Source organism: Parasteatoda tepidariorum, chromosome 11 (assembly GCF_982258835.1).
Source record: "Parasteatoda tepidariorum strain Cologne lab strain chromosome 11, Ptep-v5.0, whole genome shotgun sequence".
NCBI lineage: Eukaryota > Metazoa > Arthropoda > Arachnida > Araneae > Theridiidae > Parasteatoda > Parasteatoda tepidariorum.
Genome location: NC_141765.1, coordinates 101,654,536 through 101,676,529, shown reverse-complemented (window position 1 = coordinate 101,676,529; position 21,994 = coordinate 101,654,536). Strand labels below are relative to the sequence as shown.

The 21,994-nt window shown below is 29.8% G+C and overlaps 1 long non-coding RNA gene across 1 annotated transcript; it reads left to right on the top strand.

Annotated features, from left to right (window-relative positions):
* Nucleotides 1-4,992: 4,992 nt before the first annotated feature.
* Nucleotides 4,993-21,629, top strand: LOC122271183 (uncharacterized). Its single transcript, XR_015430522.1, has 3 exons — nucleotides 4,993-5,215; nucleotides 6,927-7,096; nucleotides 13,249-21,629. It is a non-coding gene; the product is annotated as an uncharacterized LOC122271183 (long non-coding RNA).
* The last annotated feature ends 365 nt before the right edge of the window (nucleotides 21,630-21,994 follow it).

Below are 21,994 nucleotides of genomic sequence, written 5' to 3'. Positions count from 1 at the left end.
CATGGTGCATTATCCTGTTTGTAAACACCATCCCCCGCAGGAAGAACTGTTGCCATGAATGGATGAACCTGGTCTGCAACTATGTTCAAGTAGCTTACAGACGTCGGGGATTGTTCTATGAGGATTATGGCAGAGAACAGTTTTTCTACTAACGTTAAAATTATTCACTTAACATACGCTGGTGTGCAAAACTTAAGCAACAAGTGGTTTTTCGGCCACAGCTCCCCAACAAAGTATAAGATAGCTTAATATGCACGTAATTCAGTAGCAGTATAATATGCACGTAATTCAGTAGAAAGATTATTTGTATGCAAATTTTAGGAATAAAACGTCGTAGGTGATGTAAGTGTACGTAAACCTTGTGGGTCGGCGCGCGCAGGTCAAAGCTGTGATAAAAGGATGAAGAGCACCGTAATTAAAGACATTCGCTGCAAGTGCAAGTGATTTGTTTTGTGAAACATGTCTTCAAGAAATCATTTAGATGACTTTACTCGAGGAAGAATGATTGGGAAGCTTGAGGAGGGGCGTAGTGTGACCAGTGTCGCCGAAGAGTTCGGGATCAACAAAAGTGTTGTTTCTCGTGCTTGGAATGCCTTTAAAACTACTGGTACAGCTGTTTGAAAGGTTGGTGGTGGCCGTTCAAGGAAAACAACACCAAGAGATGACCGTTACATTGTCCTCCAGGCGAAAAGAAACCGTTTTCAGTCAGCTAGCGCCATATCTCAGCAACTGTGCACAGCCACGGGACGACAAGTATCAAGATTTACAGTGGCCAGACGCCTCCACAAAGGTGGCTTATTTGCTAGACGTCCTGAACGCTGCATACCTTTAAAAGTTAGCCATCGGCGGCACCGTTTAGAGTGGTGCAGAGAACACGAAATCTGGACACTTCATTAATGGAGTCGCGTCCTCTTCACAGATGAGAGTCGTTTTAGTGCTACAAGCGATTCTCAACGTCAGCTGATCTGGAGAGAGGTTGGAGCTCGATTTCATCCCAATAACATCGCGGAAAGAGATCGTTACGGTGGTTCTGGAGTTGTCGTCTGGGGTGGCATTATGTTGAACGGGCGGACTGAGCTTCAGATCTTCGACCAAGGTTCTGTAACTGTTCGAGGTTCTGTACTGCAATGAGGTAATCCTACCCCATGTGCGTCTGTTCCGAGGGGCCATTGGAACAGACTTCATTTTTATGGATGACAATGCCCGGCCACACCGTACTGCTAATGTTCAAGAGCTACTGGAAAGTGAAGATATCACACGAATGGATTGGCCAGCTTACTCTCCAGATCTAAATCCCATAGAGCATGTGTGGGATGCATTAGGGAGACGTCTTGCGACACGACAGTATCCTCCTGGTAACACCCATCAGCTGAAAGATGCGTTAAAGGAGGAATGGAGACGTTTACCCCCAGAACTCCTGGACAATCTGGTGCATAGCAACAATTGCAGTAAGGGGAGGGCATATCCCATACTAGGGATCATCTGCCAATTGTTCTTACGCTTCTTCAGGCAATCATGTGTAACGCCACTATATGTCAAATAAAGCCTTTTTTGTTCCTTGCCCTACTTTAAGCTTTATATTCATTTCTGCGTCATTATTCTTTTACCATCGTTTAAGTACAAAATAATGTACATCATATTCGAATTTCATGTCAATCGGATGATTTCTTGTAGAGTTATGACAAAAAACGCACTTGTTGCTTAAGTTTTGCACACCAGTGTATATGCACTAAAAGGAATTCTGTTTGCTGAAGCTTGTGCCTCCTCTTCCCACGTCCAAATATTATTATCCATGAGTATTATAAATAATTAGATCGATTGGTGTCAAACAAATTTGATGACAAACAAATTCACAACCATAATTTAATATTTTCGCTCACCAAACAGGCAGATATATTAATTACTGTTTTTGTTTGTATATTTCATTGTGCATGAAGCTGATCATAAAGTTCTAAATCATTTCACAGATCTCTTTAACTGTAATTTATAACGGTATATTAATGTTATCTGCGCAAAAATTATAATTGTAAAACCGTAAATAAGGTTGGACCACCTTTCTAAATAACTTTATCTTAAAATGTAGCACAGAACTACGTTATAATAATAAAAAAAATCAAAAATAAACAATTTTCTTTGTTTTTAACTCTTGAATTAAAAACGTAATAGTAGCAGTACAGAAAAAAAAACTTTAAATTTAGATACTAAGATATTTATAGAGAAACAATACCTTTACGACTTTCATTAAATTTGTGCTGATGACAACCAAAACAATGTGGAAATGAATGAGGAGAAACTGGATCCTACCACGAGGTTTACCGGCCAATTCTTCTGTGATTAGCTATGTGCTATCATTTCATTCTCTTCTTATATTATATAAAGATATATATGTTACCGGTAAAGTATGAAATTCCGCATCGTTTAGAATGCCTAAAATTAGCCGGCAAAGTATGAAATGATTTATATTTCACACATTGCCTAGGCGTTCTATAGAATGCCAAATGAGAAACCGGCAAAGTATAAAATACATCTCCGATTCGTCAAAATTTCATTCAAAAGTGACAAATTCAAAACGTCATCCAATTTGATATTAATTTATTCATGGATATAATTACATTTATTCGATATTTTAATACTTACTGACAATAGATTAGAAGAGACATCAGTGTTTGGAGTATCGGGCAAATTTATACCGGGCAGTGGCACTTTACCTTAAAAAAACAGTGTAGGATATACCGGGCAATGGCACTTGACCTTAAAAAAAACCTCAGTGTAGGATATACCGGGCAGTGGCACAAAACCTAGTATATATTTCGGACATTTACCAAAGGTCTAGTCATACTAGTTCGAGTTAAGTGCCATTGCCCGGTATACATTTGCCCGATACTCCAAACACTGATGTTTCTTCTAATCTATCGTCAGTATCGCCCGTGTCTTTTTTCTGTTAATGATGAAGTTCTTTGATTCTCGGCCACCCCGACATTTGAAGAGAAGCATATCGATACATATGATTTATAAATTTAAGGGTTTGAGAGGGGGATACCCTGACTAAGTAGTTTTGCCATTCCGGAAAGTCCTCTGCAGCATAGGCGTAGCAGGTTCGAATTCCACTACAATCCTGGATGTATCTTTGCGATGTCTTTCTCTTACTTGAACTACCTTACCAATCAATTTCTAACTAACCATGGAGACCAAGGTAGTTATCAGTCAAAATTGTTCGGGAAAGACCCGAACTGCAAAATTTATAAAACTTATGAAGATATCGAACACATACTTACTGCCTGTCCTGTTTATGATGATTTAAGAATTAAATTTTTCCCGAGAAATTTCAACTTTGATACCATTAAAAGAAACCGGAACCAAAAGAAACTAAACAAAGGAATTGAAGAGGTTTTTAAAAGAATTTTTGAAAACAGAAAGGAGGATCTGGCCTAAGCCGATCCTTCAACAGTATTCCCTGGATGCCCCGAATGGGGGCGGGACAGGGTAATGCCGAAGTACTTGAACTATCCGCTCAACAAACTGACAAGAGCTTATAAGCCGTACTCCCTGAAGAATATACAGGTACAATTTTTTACTCCGTACTAAAGCTGCGCAAAGGGCTATTGGAGGTGGTGTGAGAAACATCTCTGAGGATGATCTGAAAACAACATTCATAAGTCACATCCCGTTTGACAAAGAGGGCATATTTTCACACCATCCATACACAAGTTGTAATTTACACCTGTACCAGAGCATGATCGATCTCCGATCTAGTACTCCTAGAGGTATTAATTTAATATAGGAACTTAGTGGAACTTACGACCCAGATAGACTTAATGTGCACCAGTCACCATTCTAAACACCATCTTCGATTCCTTCCGTCCTCGGCCGGCGGGGATCGAATTCACGACTTATCGGATATGGGTCCAACGCCCTACTGGCTAAGCTAATACAGCTTCCTGAAGTGCATACAAGCTAGCATATAACAATAGGCTGGGATTGCCTGGTTGGCAGGGTACTGGGTCAATGTCCAAGAGTTCATGGGTTCGATCCCGCCAGCTGAAGACTCCCCGTGTAGTAACTGATGACTGATGCACGTTAAATCTGTCGAGTCACAAAGCTCTCCATATTCTCTTAACAAATCATACCTCTGTGAGTACTGATGAAGAAGTTTCCTAGTCTTCTGGATTGGTTCAAAACTACAAGGCTACGGAGCTGAAAATTAGAAGTCGTAAACCGAAAATCACGTTAACTGTTCAACGACAAATATAAGCATATGACAATAAATAAATACATGCCTGTGCACTCAATTATTTGTCATTATGGAATAAAAGAATAGACATCAGATAAAAAAAATGACATAGATATTCAGGGTTGAAGTAGGAATCTAACGCGATCACACTTCAAAGTGTTCAGCGGATTGACACTATTTTGTTACCATAAGGACCCCGATTATTTATTCATCCGTACGTGTATATGTACTCGATACAAAATGATAATTCTTGTGATCAGAAATCACTCAATAAGGAAGTAAAGAGACTGAGTAGAGACCGAGTGTGTGTGATATTGGTCCTCGTTAAACTGTTCTACCATAAAGTGCTCGACTTCGCGTGCAGATCGTCGGGCTACCGAAGTCGCACTAGAGCTGCACAATGGGCTACTGGCGACGGTCTGGGAAACATCCCTGAGGATGATCCGAAGACATGCCATCACAATTTTGATCCTCAGCAGAGGGGGTGGCACCCCGCTTTGGTAGCCCGACGACCTGCACGCGAAGTCGCGCAATTTACGGTAGAACAATTTAACGAGGACCCATACCGTGCACTCTCGGTCCCTACGCAGACTGATCCAAGTAGTCACCCACCCGCACACTGACAGCAGCCAGTGATGCTTGACTTCGGTGATCTGCTGGGAACCGTGTCTTAACGATCAGTTCACTGCGGGACTACAGTCACTCGAAAAAATTATTTTTTCGAGTGACTGTACGAATATTTTAGTGACAATAAAAAGATTCTTGATGCTTTCTAGGATACTTCTAGCACAAGGAGGCTCTAAGCACATAAAATTTCACTAATTGAACAAAAACTAGTAGCCGGAAGTGATCTCACGCACATTTTTTTGAAACCTATATAAAAGAGCGTGTATTCACTTTTTCTTCACCCACGAGAATACAAACTCTACTGCCTTTATGTTGAAGTTTGTGGGTCCTAGAAATTACCAAGTTCATTCGTATAAGGTAAGTTTACTATCATTCCAAGTTGCATCTTGTATTTTGTTACTAAACGAGCTGGTCAAATTTACTGGATTATAATTATAAACTGGTTTTGAAGTTTAATATATTTCAGTTTACTTTTTTAGGTGTTCAAAGAGTATAAAATAAATAGTTTAATCCACAATAAAGTGTTACACTTATTGTTCTTTTTAAGCTATTTTGACTTCATTTTCATAAAGTGAATCAATCTCATTTCTTTACTGCAAGCTAAATAATTAATCTTAATATTATCTTTATAATCCTAATATGTAATTCGCATTCAGAATTTTTAATTTTAAAAAAATAGCTATACTTTAGATACTAGAAAAAGAATTTAAAATATGATACCGATGTGCAAAAATTTATGTTAAAAGTTTAAAATGTGTCAAATATTCGTAACATTCTGTAATTTATGCTGAAAAAGCTTGCAAAAATTCTAAATTGAAAAAATTAAACTAATTTCTTATTTTCTAGCTCTTTCCTTTTTCATAGAGTGGTTAAACTGTTTATTTGAAAAACGATTTTTTGGAAAACTGTTTAAAAACTAATTTTTGATTCCTAATTCTTACAAATTTTTCACAACATTTTTTTTATAAATTGTTGCAATACCTAGTAAAGAACTTTTTACAATGCTACTTTTTATTTACTTTCTCGTTGCTTTTTATTTTATGAACACAAATTTACTTATTTTTAAAGAAATTACCTTCGCTTTCTCGCGCTTGCTGTAACAGTAGTTAGAAAATATATTTTCTCAATATAATTTTTAGTCAGTGACCATTAGCAATTAGTACCGTATGCAGCACATACGAGCTTGTAAAACTTAAGTCATCTTCGGAAGCAGACTTTTATAAGAATATACAGGTTTATCTTTATTAAATATAATTTAGTAATTAGTTAACTTGAATAACCTCTTAAAAAACCCAGCGTTTAATATATTTTAAAACTTTCTGGTGAAATTTTATTGTTGAAAATAGTTTAGGATCTTTTTTATATGCTTTTATGAAGTAATCTTCTGTGTAAAAATATATGAATTTACAGTCGTTGGTCGAAAATTGTATTATCTTTAGTGAAATTCTATGCCACATCTAGTCTAGCTTATTTCGTTTCATGACCAGAATGTGAAGAAATATAATACATAAATATCCTAAAATGATTTCCAAAACACTCCTAAAAAGTAAATATTTGTTTAGTTTTATTGCACTTTAGAGTTTACCTCTAAACTACATATTTCTAAGTAAAAATCTAATTTGACATTAATTTTAGCTTTGTTCTAAATTATTTGTTTAAATTACAATTTGTCGTTTAAGTTCATGTAATTAGTCCCTCTGAAAAAAATGAATAATGTTATGGGAACATCTCGTGTCAGTGCATCAACATGTTACTCAAATTGTCTAGAAGGAACAATTTGAAGTTCAGGTTTTTGGCAATAATTCTGGTGGACTAGTCAGAATGAGGTCAAAAGTGATTTTTGTTTTTAAAAGAACTTAATTGAAGATTGTCTGCACAAATTTGTATATTTTTCTAATACTTCACCAAAAATTCTGATTCATTTTTTCATACAGATTTGCGTAGTTTGAAACAATTCATACCTTCCTTCTGGTCAGTTCAAAATACTGTTCTCCTTTTATGGCTTAAGTATCTGTAATAGTTTTTTAAAAGTAACGACGCTATCGCTTAATGATATTATTTCTTCCAGGTTGCATGGTAATGATTTCTGAATTTCTGCGGAGATTAGAATTTATATGGAGATGGGACTACAATAAGGATGGTACAAACTGCATTTGTAAGGAGAAATTTATCTGGAAAGGAGACTACAATAATAAAGGAAACTTATTTTGGATCTAAAAGTACATGAAGAAAACAGCGGTAAGCATTTTTCTCCTTAACTTGCATTGTTTTAACCCTTACCAGTGTAATATTCTAAAGCTATTTTTGCTAGTTTGTAAAATTAGATTTGTTAATCTAATATCTTGAGATTTCAAATGCTTAGTTCTATAATGTGTCGAAATGTAAAGAAAAATGAATGAAATAGTGTTTTAATCTACGCTAAATTGTTGGACGTAAACGAAATATCGAAACAAGAAAGTCAATTATTAGAGTAAAAATGATTGATTTTTTTTGTTAGTTTGATTTCCTTATTTGTTTGAAATCTTCTTAGAGGATTTAGTTTATCTTTAACGCCTTTAGACATATCACACTGTGTAACGATTATTTAAGGCCTAATTGGAACTTTTTTTAACCTTAATCTCTAGTAAAATTTTCTTCTGATACTCAAAATGATGCCACTGAATTCTATCGTAAGTTTTAAGATAGTCTCCTTAGTTTTGGGAAAGTAATATAATTAAATTTAATTGAATTGCAAAAATTGAAATTAAAAATTCTCTCATCTGAAATAGTAAACTTGTAAATTATAAATTATTTAAAAAATTTAGGCACACATTTCTTGAAGTTTTCACTTTTCGTACAGAATTTCCAAAATTTCCTAAGTCATTGTTAAAAACCTAAGATTTAACAAAATTGATTAATCCTGGAATCATATTTTAAAGTAACCGGTTAAATTTAAAGTTTTTTTTTTCCAATTCAAAAGGTTAAAGAAATTATGCATTTAAATCTTAAGTTCAATGTAAAAATAAATTATCAAACTGAGAGATTTTCTAAAAGTTATTTGACGTTTTAGAGCTAAGCGCTTGTCTATTCTCTAAAAATACTTTTATAGAAAAATTCTAAATTATCGAGCTATGACTTTAAGACCAGGTCTTGTAAAACTTAATATCTTAATACTCAGTTTTAAATAATTTAGGTTTTTTATTGTAAGTGAGGATTGAATCTTAATCACTTTCAGACTAGCTAGAACTATCAAATCTCTTATGAAACTCCGTGCACAGTAATTAAAGTTTAAAATTTTCTGACTACTGAACAAAAATTTACGTCCAACTTTTATAGCCATAAGCTTTCTAATAAGATTTTTCACTCTTTATAGCGAAGCAAAGTGAACATTTTTCTGACCGTCAAATAGAAATCAAAAGGGAACTTAGTCAATCTAAATTTGCCATCTTTTCGACAAACTATTCTGCTCAAACATTAGATTTGCGCTAGAGAATTTCCTAAGATTCCGTCAATTTAAGACTTATTAGACCTCTAATACCAAGTTTTTAGTGTTAGATCTGACTTAACATTTTTCATTTAGTTTGCTTGAAAAACGGTTATTAAAATTTTTATTTTACAAAATTAAATTTTAAAGGTAGTTTATATTGTAGTTCCTAATGCTCGAAATGTTGAAATATCTGGAAAAAAACTCTAAAATTTATCGATTTATCAAGTTTCGCCTTTATTTAAATTATGATGTAATCTGGCTTTTTACTCGTAATAAATTTAATTTATTTTAGGGAATACCTGTGTACAATTGTAGTTTTCAAAATTCTCTTTACCTAGCCTATTAACATTTATGAATTTAAATTCCAATAAATTCAGTTGCATTATCGCAATTATAAATTTATCAATATTTAATCAAAGTATGAAACTAATTTGCAAATTCAGAAGAAAAAAAACAAAAGTAACATTTAAATCAAAATAGAAAAGCGCTTATATCAGCTAAATTCAAATAGTTTTGTTTTAATTTAAAAATCAGAAACAATTCCTGCAGAAAACAAAAACCTTTCTGTTGTCAGTGCTGAAACCAAAAACTGATAGTGCCCCATAATGGAAAGTCAAATAAGAAAAAGCAATTAGAAATTGAAATGCAAAGATGAAGTTCAAACAATCACAAAGTAAGTCTTAATAATGACTTATAAATACACAAAATAAAACTTAAGAAACGCCCACAAATAAGATAAAGTTAGAATAGCCACATCAAAATAGCATATAAATTGTCAAATCATTAAGAAAACTTGAGAAATAAAGTGCTGACCCTCTTTTGAAAAAATATAAAAAAAACATTCAAAGAATACAAACATTTTTAAAGATGCTGGCATCTGGAACATAAATTCCTAAATTTCACCGCATAGGCCTATTTATGCGGGCTTCAATATCGGCCGAAAGATTTGAAAGTCTTTAAAATATTTTTTGACTCAAAACATCATAATTATAGAAATTAAAAGGAAAATTATTATTCTCTTATGCAATTCTGAAACTCCCAATAGCTGAAAGAAAATCTATTTTATTATTACAAATTTATATTTAATAATTTGACCAATCAAAATATTCTTAAAAATCTTAAAGTAAAGGTTGGAATTAAAATATGTAAAACTAATAACATTAAACTGAATCTCTTTTATCGTATAATACAATGAAAATTTTCTGATTATGAAGTTTGATATTAAGATCTAACAAAATAAGCGCAGTTTTCATCTGAATTAGTCTTAAATAAATTTAGTTCTTCAGGATAAATATCTTTTTAATTAAATCAATCATTACTATCAAAATCATTACAATCAAAAGTAATTAAATCATCAATAAATCTAAATCCAATTCATAAATTATGTTGTAAAAATTTTTGTTCATGAAAATCTAAGTAAATATAAGCAAATGCACTTGAATAACTATTCCCTATTGAAATACCTTTTAATTTGTCTGTAAAAACGGAAACCATTAAAGAGATAATTTTCAAAAATATAAATAATTTATCTCGTCATCCTTATTAATGTCCTCATTATTCAAATATTTATCAAATTTCCAAACAAATATTCCTTAAATTGTGTGGTATAATCGTGAAATGATTTTCAAAATCACATGTAACAGCAGTATTATTATTATTGTAATTCAAATATTTAAAGTCTTGGTTGTTAATAATAAAATGTTTATCATTTAAAATAATCTTATTTAAAATGTTTAAACAATTAAAAAATATTTTACCATAAGCAGAATTATAACAGCCAGTACTACAAGTTACAGATCTGAATTTAACCGAAGTTTTGTGGAATTTAATTGTAGGAAATAAGGATAATTAATGCTATTTATTTTTAAACCTATTTTCTTGGAATTAGCAAATATTCGATTATCGATTTCTTCTTTAGAATGATTTATTTTGACAAAAGTATTATCAAATTCTTTATTCATTAAATGTCTAAACTTTTTTCAAATAAAGAAAAAATTATTAGAAGCTTTGTCAACAACGCATATAATAAAATTATATTTTAATACCTTAATAGATTTAATAATATCAGAATTAAAATAAAAACCCTGGTAGCTTATATTGTTCAAAAAGTTTAATTTAAAATCATTTAAAACAATTTCCATAAACTAAATCCATTTTATAGGCCAATTAAATATTCTTGAGCATTTATTTTGCATTAAAGCAATCTAAATCTATACTGATTGAAGCAAGAATACAATTTAAGTGATATTTCTTCCTTGGTCTAAACTTAGTCCCAAGTCACAAGAGAAATTTAAAATCCTTATTTCTGATTAGGTTAAGGTTACCTGTGACAATGTACTTAAAATTGTTATTAACAAAATCTTTAAAATGCTGTAGCTCACATAAACAAATATTCTCTAAATCATTTAAATTTTTGCTATAGAAATTATAACTACAAATTCTCTTCTATAAAATCTTACAATATCTAAAACTCAGATTTTATCTTTAATTGGGAAACAATAAGGTTATCAACAATCATAGGTAGTAAACCTCTTTCAAAATGTTTATCAAGAAAATTAATAAAATTTATAACTAAATTATTTTTAATTTTAGAAATATTTAAAAAATTAAAGTTGTTGACTGCAAGTTTAAATTTAATAAGATCTAATACTATATATTTAAACTCAGGGGTAGAAAACTGTTCTATTTTTTAAATGTTCTTTAATCATCCATTTCAACATTAAATTTTTATTGCTAAAAATGAAGCTCCTAATCTTAATGTTAAATTCATTGACATCCAATAAACAGTTTTAAGTAGTACCAGATTAAATGAATTTTCATCTTTTACTTTTTCTTTTACCTCCTGCATCCTCTAAATTTACTTGAAAAATGATTATTAAAAGTGTTCAATTTACTATAAATGCGCACATAATTTAAATCCAGGTTACCTTCTCCATTTAATTCGCTTAAGGTTTAAAGTTACATTTAAAAATTAAAATGTTTTCATAATCTCATCTTAAATTTAAATCAATATTTTTAAGAATAGAAATATTAATCTTTAATAGAATGCTTTTGAAAATGAAAAATTTCAATATCAGTTATTGTGTTTATAAAAGTTTTGACTGATCTAAGATTATTAATAACGCTATTAAAACTGAGTACCTATTTGCCTAATTTAAGTGAACGCGTTTTATATTCTATAAGCTACTCTGTAAGCATTCTATATGAGATTGCTTTTTCTTATTTGACTTTCCATTATGGGGGCACTGTCAGTACTTGGTTTCAACACTAACAGAAAGGCTCTTGTATGTTAGCAGGCAGTGTGTTCCCTGATGCAGTACTGTCCTGCTAATACACATGTGTTAAAAAATTTTATGGTTTTTGTTTTCTGCAGAAGTTGTTTTTCCGACTTTTTAAACACTATTTTTAAACTTAGTGAAATAAGTTCAATTTTTTTTCCTATTAGAACTACAAAAATTTATGTTAATGTACAGATTGACTCTTGTAATAGTGCTTTAAAAACACTCACATTTAAGTTTTATAAAATTTAATAAGATTGATAGCAAAAATCTCTTCATATTACTTAAAAAATTTAGTTTTTGATAAGAGTTTTGTACCATAAAAACCAGTGCTTCCATCATGTCTTACAACGCTCGTATGATATCTAAACAATGGAATAAAAATATTTTAAACTAGAGTCATGATGGCTCAGAGGATAGAGCATTTGCCTTCGAATGAGGTGTTCTGTATTCGAATTTCAGCGATATCTGGTCTATACGAATTCCGCACCCAGCTCGCACCGACCAAAGTACAGTGCGTTCTTAGGGGTTACCTCCATTGACTTCAAAATGTTGAAAGTGCATGATTCTAAAACTATTTTAATTTTAGTTAGTGTCATCTCATCCCTAGCAACAATTTTATCTTGGCCCCAGTTGGGCTCAAAATTGACTTAATATGAGTCATATAAGAACATGAACTGAGGGATCAACATTGTAATGTCTAGATTTTTTAACATTTATGTTGGCCGAATAATGACTGTAAAATATCGGGTGAATCTGACAACTCTATATAGGGCCGATATGTGCTACAAAGTGGCTTAAAATATCGTTTGAATCTGACAATTCTGCATAGGACCCTATGGAAAAATAACTGCCCTTTGAACTCTTACTGCACCAAGATTCGTGAATATTGGCACAATAAAGGTCATTTGGCTGCTAGAGATGAGGAAAGGCCACTTGTGTTGGCCTCATAAATACAGGATCGATGAAGAAATTTAGCATCAATCAAAATGATCCCTATTGATATAATTATGTGTTAGAACAAATTTAGCAATTATGAAGGACGATGCCGGAATAGTCTGGTTGGTAGGGCACTAAGCCTTAATCGTGAGTTCGATCCCAGCAGGCCAAAGACTCCCCGTGTAGTAAATGGTGATTGAGGCACGTTAAATCTGTAGTCTCAAAGTCCTCCATGCTCCCATAACAAATCAATACCTCTGGGATACTGAACCAGGAGTTTCCTTGTCTTCTGGATTGGGTTCAAAATTACAAGGCAACGGAGTTGAGCATTAGTAGTCGTAAATCCAAAATTGGGTCGGCTGCTGAACGACAGATATAAAATAAAATTATGAAGGATAGAACTATTTTAAACAAAGTTCCCAAAAGTGTTCGTAAATGGAGGTAGCTACATAGAGGTCTTTTGTGAGGGGTTCACTTGATAAAATTTGATACTGAACAATACTTTGTGTAAAGTAGTGTATGAGAACATCTTTGGTGTAATGCAACACCAACATCCGTATGGTGTTTCACTGCACCACTTATCTGTACGATAGTTGCCATCATTGTTGGTGTTGCAATACATCAAAATTTTTACAGTGTATTGAATACTTAATTTAGTAATTTTTCTCTTACATACATTAGAAAGTGACGAATATTTTTGTTTTCAGAATCGCTGCTAGAAATTGCCACAACCACTGATTGACTGTTTCTTTTAAAACTTCATGGCCAACTAGTTATCTGCTACACCATATGTCTCAATTGAAACTGTTCCATTCAGGTCTTTTTGTTATCTTTATTGACCAGTTTTCCTATATTTTCCATGCTTTTCACAAATTTAATTGTTGTAAGATATTAATTTCTGAAACGGGTATTTTAGATTGTTTTTGAAAATATAAATTAACTTTTAAAAATTTAAGCTAAGTAACATATTCAGTTAAGATAAGTTTCATTTTGGCTTTAATATTTTAGCAGCTTTTGCCTTAATATAACTTTCAGAAAAGGTATCTCGTTAAATATTTTTTTTATATCTACTTTTCAAATTTATCACAATTGCGAACAAATTAACATTATTTTTAGGACGTTTCTGTTAAATGAGTCTTAAGAAACCAGTTATTTATTTCATTTTCAGGCACACAGTATCCTCAACAGTAGAATATTCACGCTGTTAAACTTAATTGTATAACTTAACTTAACTAACTCTATATTTATAAACAAATACCGCCCCGATTTTAAAAAATAATTTTACCCGGGTCTCATTCCCTTATTAAAAAAAACATTATTTAAAGACTTATGCACCGAATTTTTTAGAACGTGCATTGTGATGTAAAAGTGTTTAGATTCTAACATGACTTGTTAATTTAAGCTTTTTTCTTTTGCGACGTGTAATTTTGGCCTATAGTAGCGAAAACAAGTTTTTTTCAGTGATCTCTTTTTTTCTGAAGTTTAATAAGGACTTTCCTCAAATTTCTATTTAGTTTTGTGTCTTTTATTTTTAAGTTGTCCCTATTTTAAAGTATAAGAAATGAAACTAAAAGCTTAGATATTTAAAAATAAACAAGTGAGAAATTATCAAAGACAACGTTAGCAGTTTCGAAAACTGCTTAACTGTATAGAATATTTTTGTCTAATACCTTAATTACAGAAAACAATAAAATAAAGTAGAAAAATTGTAATTTAATACAATAACTTGGACTTGAGAATTATCTCAACAGTTTTTCAAAAACTGCTAAATTTATATATAATGTGCATAAATAGTTGGCACAATTAAAATTTTAAACTTTAGTTTTTATTTCGTAGAAAACTGAATTAAATACAAATTTCAAATTAAACATCGTAATCGCGAAAACTCTAATTACATAATTTATGAATGTGTTTTGCGCTAGTTCAATCAGTTTTGCAACACTTTCGGCTTTCAAGTTAAAAGTTAAAAAATCCATGTGCAAAAGTTTCCACATTTACTTGGTTTTGTCTTCAATTTGTTGAGTACTGCTTTGTTGTAGATTATTAAACGTAATAAATCATACGGAGCCAAACGAACTGTCATACCAAACGGATGCTATACTAACTGATAACGGATGCATACTAAACGGATGCACACAGACTTAATACACTGAAATCGTGCGGAATAAAATCATTTAAAAATACTCTATTTACATGTTTCACTAATTTATAGCTCAGAATTATTTACAGATTGAAATTAAAACCTTAGACTGGACTAGGATACATACACATTATAGTTTACTTAATATAAATAAGTTTTAGTAATTTAATGAACTTAAATTTATGCGGCCTTCAATATCGGCTGAACTACTTGAACGTTTTTGAAATATGTTGAATTTAAACATAATTATAGTAATTAAAAGAAATTATTATTCTCTAAGGTAATCCTGAAAGTCCCTATAGTTGAAAGAAAATCCGCTTTATTACAAATAAATTTAAACCTAAGAATTTGACCAATCAGAATATTCTTAAAAATCTCCAAGTAAAGGTTGCAATTAAAATGTGTTAAACTTTTAACATTAAGGTTAAAGTCTCTTATCGTATGAACAATGAAAATTTTATTTTTAGCAGGTTTAATATTAAGATCTAAAAATTATGCACAGTTATTTTCTGAATTAGCCTTAATTTAATTTAGTTCTTTAGTATAGATATCATTACAATCAAATAATTAAATTAGCTATAAATATAAACCGAATTAATAATTATGTTGTACAAATTTCATAAAGTAAGAAAATATTATCGAAAGCTCTTGAATAACAATTACCCATTGAAATATCTTTAATTTGTCTTTAAAAACAAATACCATTTAAAATATAATTTTCAAAACCTTTTTCATTACATAAATTTATCCAAATATAATGTACTTATTGTGAATGCATTTTAGTAATTTAAAGGATTAAAATTAAAAATTTTCAATTCATAAATACAGAATTAGTATAGTTAAGCGTTTAATATACGATTCAAAATATCTAGTTTACGAAACAAGATTAAAAGCTAAATATTAAACCTACTCAGGAAACAGAGGGAGTTAAATAAACATGTTTACTGTTCTACATACTGAAATTGGCAATTAAAATATCAATATTAAAATTATTCTATATAGACTTGGTAAAGTTGACGTCAAAAATAAAATTTGAATAAAAATATAAATTGCTTTTAGATTAATGTAAAATTTGGAATACATAATTTGAAACCACTTTAGAAAATACGCGTTAAAAGTGAAAACTGTCAGTTTCTTAAATTTTTACGAATTGTGAGAAACTTTTTATCAAAGTACTTAAATGCTATTTTATATTTTTAAAGATTGATGATATTTAAATTTTTTAATCCTGACAAACTTTCGTAAGTTTGTAGGAAGTTAAGTCTTATTTTTGCAACTGGAGTAGCAAATAATACCTAATTTACTAATCTCTTAACTTAAATTAATCGCTTAACTTACCTTAACATTACCCTAACACTAACGTGCTGCTTCAGTAGTGAAATAAGTTCTTTATATTCGCTTACAACATAATCATTCAGAAATAAGTGAATTAGATTTTTCAGAATAACAGCCGTATTTAGTTTCGAGATTTAATAATCACTTTTGAAAAATTTTAACCATTACAATACATCGAGCTTATTGAAAGTCAGATAGTATGTAGAACAGTCTGTTTATTTTAAGGAATACATTATGAATTCTTTCAAATATCTAATAGTTTAAAGTTACAAAATCTAAATTTTTTTAGAAACGGCGAATTTTTAGTAAAACAAATCATACTCTATAAAGAAATAAATACTTAATATCTTTCACAATAAAATAATAAATTATTTTGTAAGTTCAGTGTTATAATTTGTACCGTTCCTGGGGACTTTCAAACTTTACCTTTGCAATTTAAATATTTTGAGTATTTATAATAAACTTCTCTTAGTTTCTTTAGTTAGTTTTGCGCTAGGAATAGAGATAAAAGATAACTTTATTCATAGAACCATGTTTTATCTTAGTCTTAGTAGTTTTAAAAAAAATTTCTGATAAAATCTTAACATTTAAGACAGCAGTGTCAAACTCGCGGCCCGAGATGAGCATTTTTGCGGCCCAGTCAATATATCAGACGCAAAGTAAAAATAAAATCGAAATGTGAATTAGAAACGAAGCCAGCATATAAAATGATAATATACTTTATTATTTTTACAATATTGCAAGATTTATCTTCTATTTTTGATATAACCAAATACTCATCCGATTTAAATTTATTGTTACAAGGCAAGGATCAGATCATTACGAACATGTTTGACATAATTAAAGAATTCAAATGTAAACTATTTCTTTGGGAAAGGTATCTGAAAAATGAAGATTTAACGCACTTCCTAACGTACAACAAGAACAAATCTATTTTAGATGGTACTGTATCGTATCAAAAATACCCAGAAAAAATTTCGAATTTTAGAACAGAATTTGAAACAAGGTTTAAAGATTTTAATTCTTTGAAAGACAATTTTTGTTTTTCTTCCATTTTTTTCTCAATAAATATAGACTCAGTACCCAGAAATATACAAATGGAAGTGATTGATTTTCAGTGCGACTCAAATTTGAAGGTTAAATTCATTGAAGTGGGTGCTCCTGAATTTCAAAAATATTTAACGGCAAGGTTTGAAAATACTCGAAAATTCGCGTATGAAATTATTTCCATGTTTGGAAGTACTTATCAGTGAGAACAATTATTTTCTGTTATAAATGAAAATCTCCTGCCCGAAACCGTATTAATAACGCTCACGTTGGGTCAATTTTGAAAGTAGTATCGGCCAAGAAAATTTCTCCCGAAATATGAAAGATAGTAGCAGAGAAGAGATGTTAAATTATTTTTTTCGTCCTGATACTTAACTTTATATATGTTTATTACAATGTACTATTCCAAATAAAAATATTTGTTTCCATGAACATAGATTTTTTTTGCGACCCACCTAAAGTTAAGCATTGTAAAGTTAAGCGTTTTTAAAATATGTTGAATTTAAACATAATTATAGTAATTAACAGAAATTATTATTCTCTAAGGTAATCCTGAAAAGTCCCTATAGCTGAAAGAAAATCCGCTTTATTACAAATAAATTTAAACCTAAAAATTTGACCAATCAGAATATTCTTAAATCTCCAAGTAAAGGTTGCAATTAAAATGTGTTAAACTTTTAAAATCAAGGTTAAAATCTCTTATCGTATAATCCAATGAAAATTTTATTTTTAGCAGGTTTAATATTAAGATCTAAAAATTATGCACAGTTATTTTCTGAATTGGCCTTAATTTAATTTAGTTCTTTAGTATAGATATCATTACAATCAAATAATTAAATTAGCTATAAATATAAACCGAATTAATAATTATGCTGTACAAATTTCATAAAGTAAGAAAATATTATCGAAAGCTCTTGAATAACAATTACCCATTGAAATATCTTTTAATTTGTCTTTAAAAACAAATACCATTTTAAAATATAATTTTCAAAAACTTTTGCATTACATAAATTTATCCAAATATAATGTACTTATTGTGAATACATTTTAGTAATTTAAAGGATTAAAATTAAAAATTTTCAATTCATAAATACAGAATTAGTATAGTTAAGCCTTTAATATGCGATTTAAAATATCTAGTTTACGAAACAAGATTAAAAGCTAAAAAACCTACTCAGGAAACAGAGGGAGTTAAATAAACATGTTTACTGTTCTACATACTGAAACTGGCAATTAAAATATCAATATTAAAATTAATGTATATAGACTTGGTAAAGCTGACGTCAAAAACTAAAATTTGAATAAAAATATAAATTGCTTTTAGATTCATGCTAAATTCGGGATACATAATTTAAAATCGTTTTAGAAAATACGCGTTAAAAGTAGAATGTCCAAGTCTTGCTATTTTATATTTTTAAAGATTGATGATATTTAAATATTTTTAATCTTAACAAATTTTCGAAAGTTAGTAGAAAGTAGATTCTTATTTTTGCAACTGGAGTAGCAAATAATACCTAATTTACTAATAACTTAACTTACCTTAACATTACCCTAACTTGCTGCTTCAGTAAAAGAATAAGCTCTTTATTTTCGTTTAGAACATAATCAATCAGAAATAGGTGAATTAGATTTTTCAGAATGAGAGCCGTATTTAGTTTTGAGATTTAATAATCATTTTTGAAAAATTTTAACCATTACAATACATCGAGCTTATTGAAAGTCAAATAGTATGTAGAACAGTATGATTCTTTTCACGAATACGTTATAAATTCTTTCAAATACCTAAAAATTTTAAATTACATAATCTAATGTTTTTAGAAATGGTCAATTTTTAATAAAACAAATCATACTCTATAAGGAAACAAATACTTAATATCTTACGAAATAATTTATTACCTTATTGAGAAAGTTCAGTGTTATACTTTGTACCGTTCCTGGGGACTTTCAAACTTTACTTTTGCAATTGAAATATTTTGAGTATTTATAATAAACTTCTAAGTTTAGTTAGTTTTGCGATAGAAATAGAGTTACAAGATAAAACTTTATACTTAGAACCATGTTTTATCTTGGTAACTTTAAAAATTTTTACTGATAAAATCTTAACGTTTAAGAGATAGTCAAAACAAAATGTAAACCAAATATCTACAAAGCACAAGCAGTTATCCACAATACCAGAGTCGTTTACGAAGACAGTGCAGCCTTTCTTAACTCACTTCCCCCGTTCGATACAATGTTATCCTGTAATACACCAGTTTTCTTAAACAGAATATCTTAATTCAGATACTTAAAACAAAAAAAAACACAGCAATAAAACTTATGTGTGTTGGCAGGACAGCACTTAATCAGGCGACACACTGCCTGTCGACACACAAGAACCTTTCTGTTGTCAGTCGAAAAACCAAAACTGATAAGTGCCCCGAGGCCCCATAATGGATAAACAAATGAGAGAAAATCATAAGAATTGAGGAGTACAGAAAAATAATGAACTAGCAAGCACTACTCAAAAGTACATAGCAAGAATTAAAAATGATACACCCACTTATAAAAAAAAATAGCTGCAGTCAGTTGATGTAACCAAAATCAAAATAAAATATAAATTGCCAAATCAGTTGGAAATATTATAAATAAATCAAGTACTGACCCTTATTTGAAAATCTTGAAAACTAAAACACAAAGATTCAATGAACAAAATATTTTTTTTAGAAGTGTAACCAACTGCTTTGAAAAAAAAATCTTAAATTTCTTCGCATAGACCTAGTTATGCGGGCTTCAATATCGGTTGAACTATTTGAACGTTTTTAAAATATTTTGAATTAAACAACATAATTATAGTAATTAAAGGGAAGATATTATTATTCTCTAAGGTAATCTTGAAAATCCCCATAGGTGAAGGAAAATCTGTTTAATTATTACAAATAAATTTAAACTTAAGAATCTGACTAATCACAATATTCTTAAAAATCTTAAAGGTTGGTATTAAAATGTGTTAAACTAATAACATTAAACTTTAAATCCCTTTTATCATATAATCCAATGAAAATTTTATTGTTAAGAGGTTTAATATCAAGATCTTAAAAAATATGCGCAATTATCTTCTGAATTAGTCTTAAGTTTAGTTTATTAGGATAAATATCATTAATTAAATCAAAATCATTATAATGAAAAATAATTAAATCGGCAAAAATACAAACCCAATTAATAAATTATGTTGTAAAAATTTCATAATATAAGAGCATATTGGCGAAAGCTCTTGAATGAAAATTCGCCATTGAAATACCGTTTAATTTGTCTGTAAAGACAAATACCATTAAAAAAGATAATTTTCGAAACTATTTACATTACATAAATCTATCCAAATATAATGTACTTATTATAAATAAGTTTTAGTAATTTAAAGGATTTAAATTAAACATTTTCAATTCATAAATACAGAATTAGTAAACTTGGATGTTTAATATGCGATTTAAAAATCTAGTTTACGAAACAAGGTATGAAGCTAAAAATTAATCACTCACGAAACAGAGGGAGTTAACTAAATAATTAAACATGTTTACTGTTCTACATACTGAAAGTTGCAATTAAAATATCTAGATAAAAATTAATATATACATAGACTTGGTAAAGTTAACGTCAAAAATAAAATTTCAATAAAAATAAAAATTGCTTTTAGATTAATGTAAAATTTGGGATACATAATTTAAAACCATTTTAGAAAATACGCGTTAAAAGTAGAAATTGTCAGTTTCTTAAATTTTTACGAATTGTGCGAATTTTTTTATCGAAGTACTTGAATGCTATTTTATTTTTTTAAAGATTGATGATATTTAAATTTTTTTAATCTTGACAAACTTTCGTAAGTTTGTAGAAAGTTGAGTCTTATTTTTGCAACTGGAGTAGCAAATAATACCTAATTTACTAATCACTTAACTTACCTTAACATTACCCTAACACTAACTTGCTGCTTCAGTAGTGAAATAAGTTCTTTATATTCGCTTTGATCATAATCATTCAGAAATAGGTGAATTAGATTTTTCAGAATAACAGCCGTATTTAGTTTCGAGATTTAATAATCACTTTTGAAAAATTTTAACCATTACAATACATCGAGCTTATTGAAAGTCAGATAGTATGTAGAACAGTCTGTTTATTTTAAGGAATACATTATGAATTCTTTCAAATACCTAATAGTTTAAAGTCACAAAATCTAAGTTTCTTTAGAAACGGCGAATTTTTAGTAAAACAAATAATACTCTATAAAGAAATAATTTATTACTTTATTGTGAAAGTTCAGTGTTATAATTTGTACCGTTCCTGGGTTCTTTCAAACTTGACCTTTGCAATTTAAATATTATGAGTATTTATAATAAACTTCTCTTAGTATCTTTAGTTAGTTTTGCGCTAGAAATAGAGTTAAAAAATAAAACTTTATTCTTAGAATCATGTTTTATCTTAACTTTAAAAAATTTTACTGATAAAATCTTAACATTTAAGAGATAGTCAAAACAAAATGTAAACCAAATGTCTACAAAGCACAAGCAGTTATCCACAATACCATATAGTAGTTTACGAAGACAGTGCACTGTCTTCGTAAACTCACTTCCCCCATTCAATGCAATGTTTTCCTGTAATACACCAGTTTTCGCTGTGTTCGATGATGCAATCCAGCAGAAACTACAACACATTTATTAATCAAAATATTAATGTAAGTCTTTTGCACGTCTCTTAATTTTTCTAAAAACTTAGTGTCCATTCCTAAGCGGAAAAAAAATGTAGATTCCTAATAAACTAAAGTGTTAATGAGTTCTAAAAATAGTTTTACGAAAGCAAAATATTTAAGAGGCAGAATAAATCAATTAGAAGGCAGCATATTATGCAATTTAAACTAGAATAAAAGTTCCACACCAGTTTATTAGCTGTCAGGGTTGTTAGCC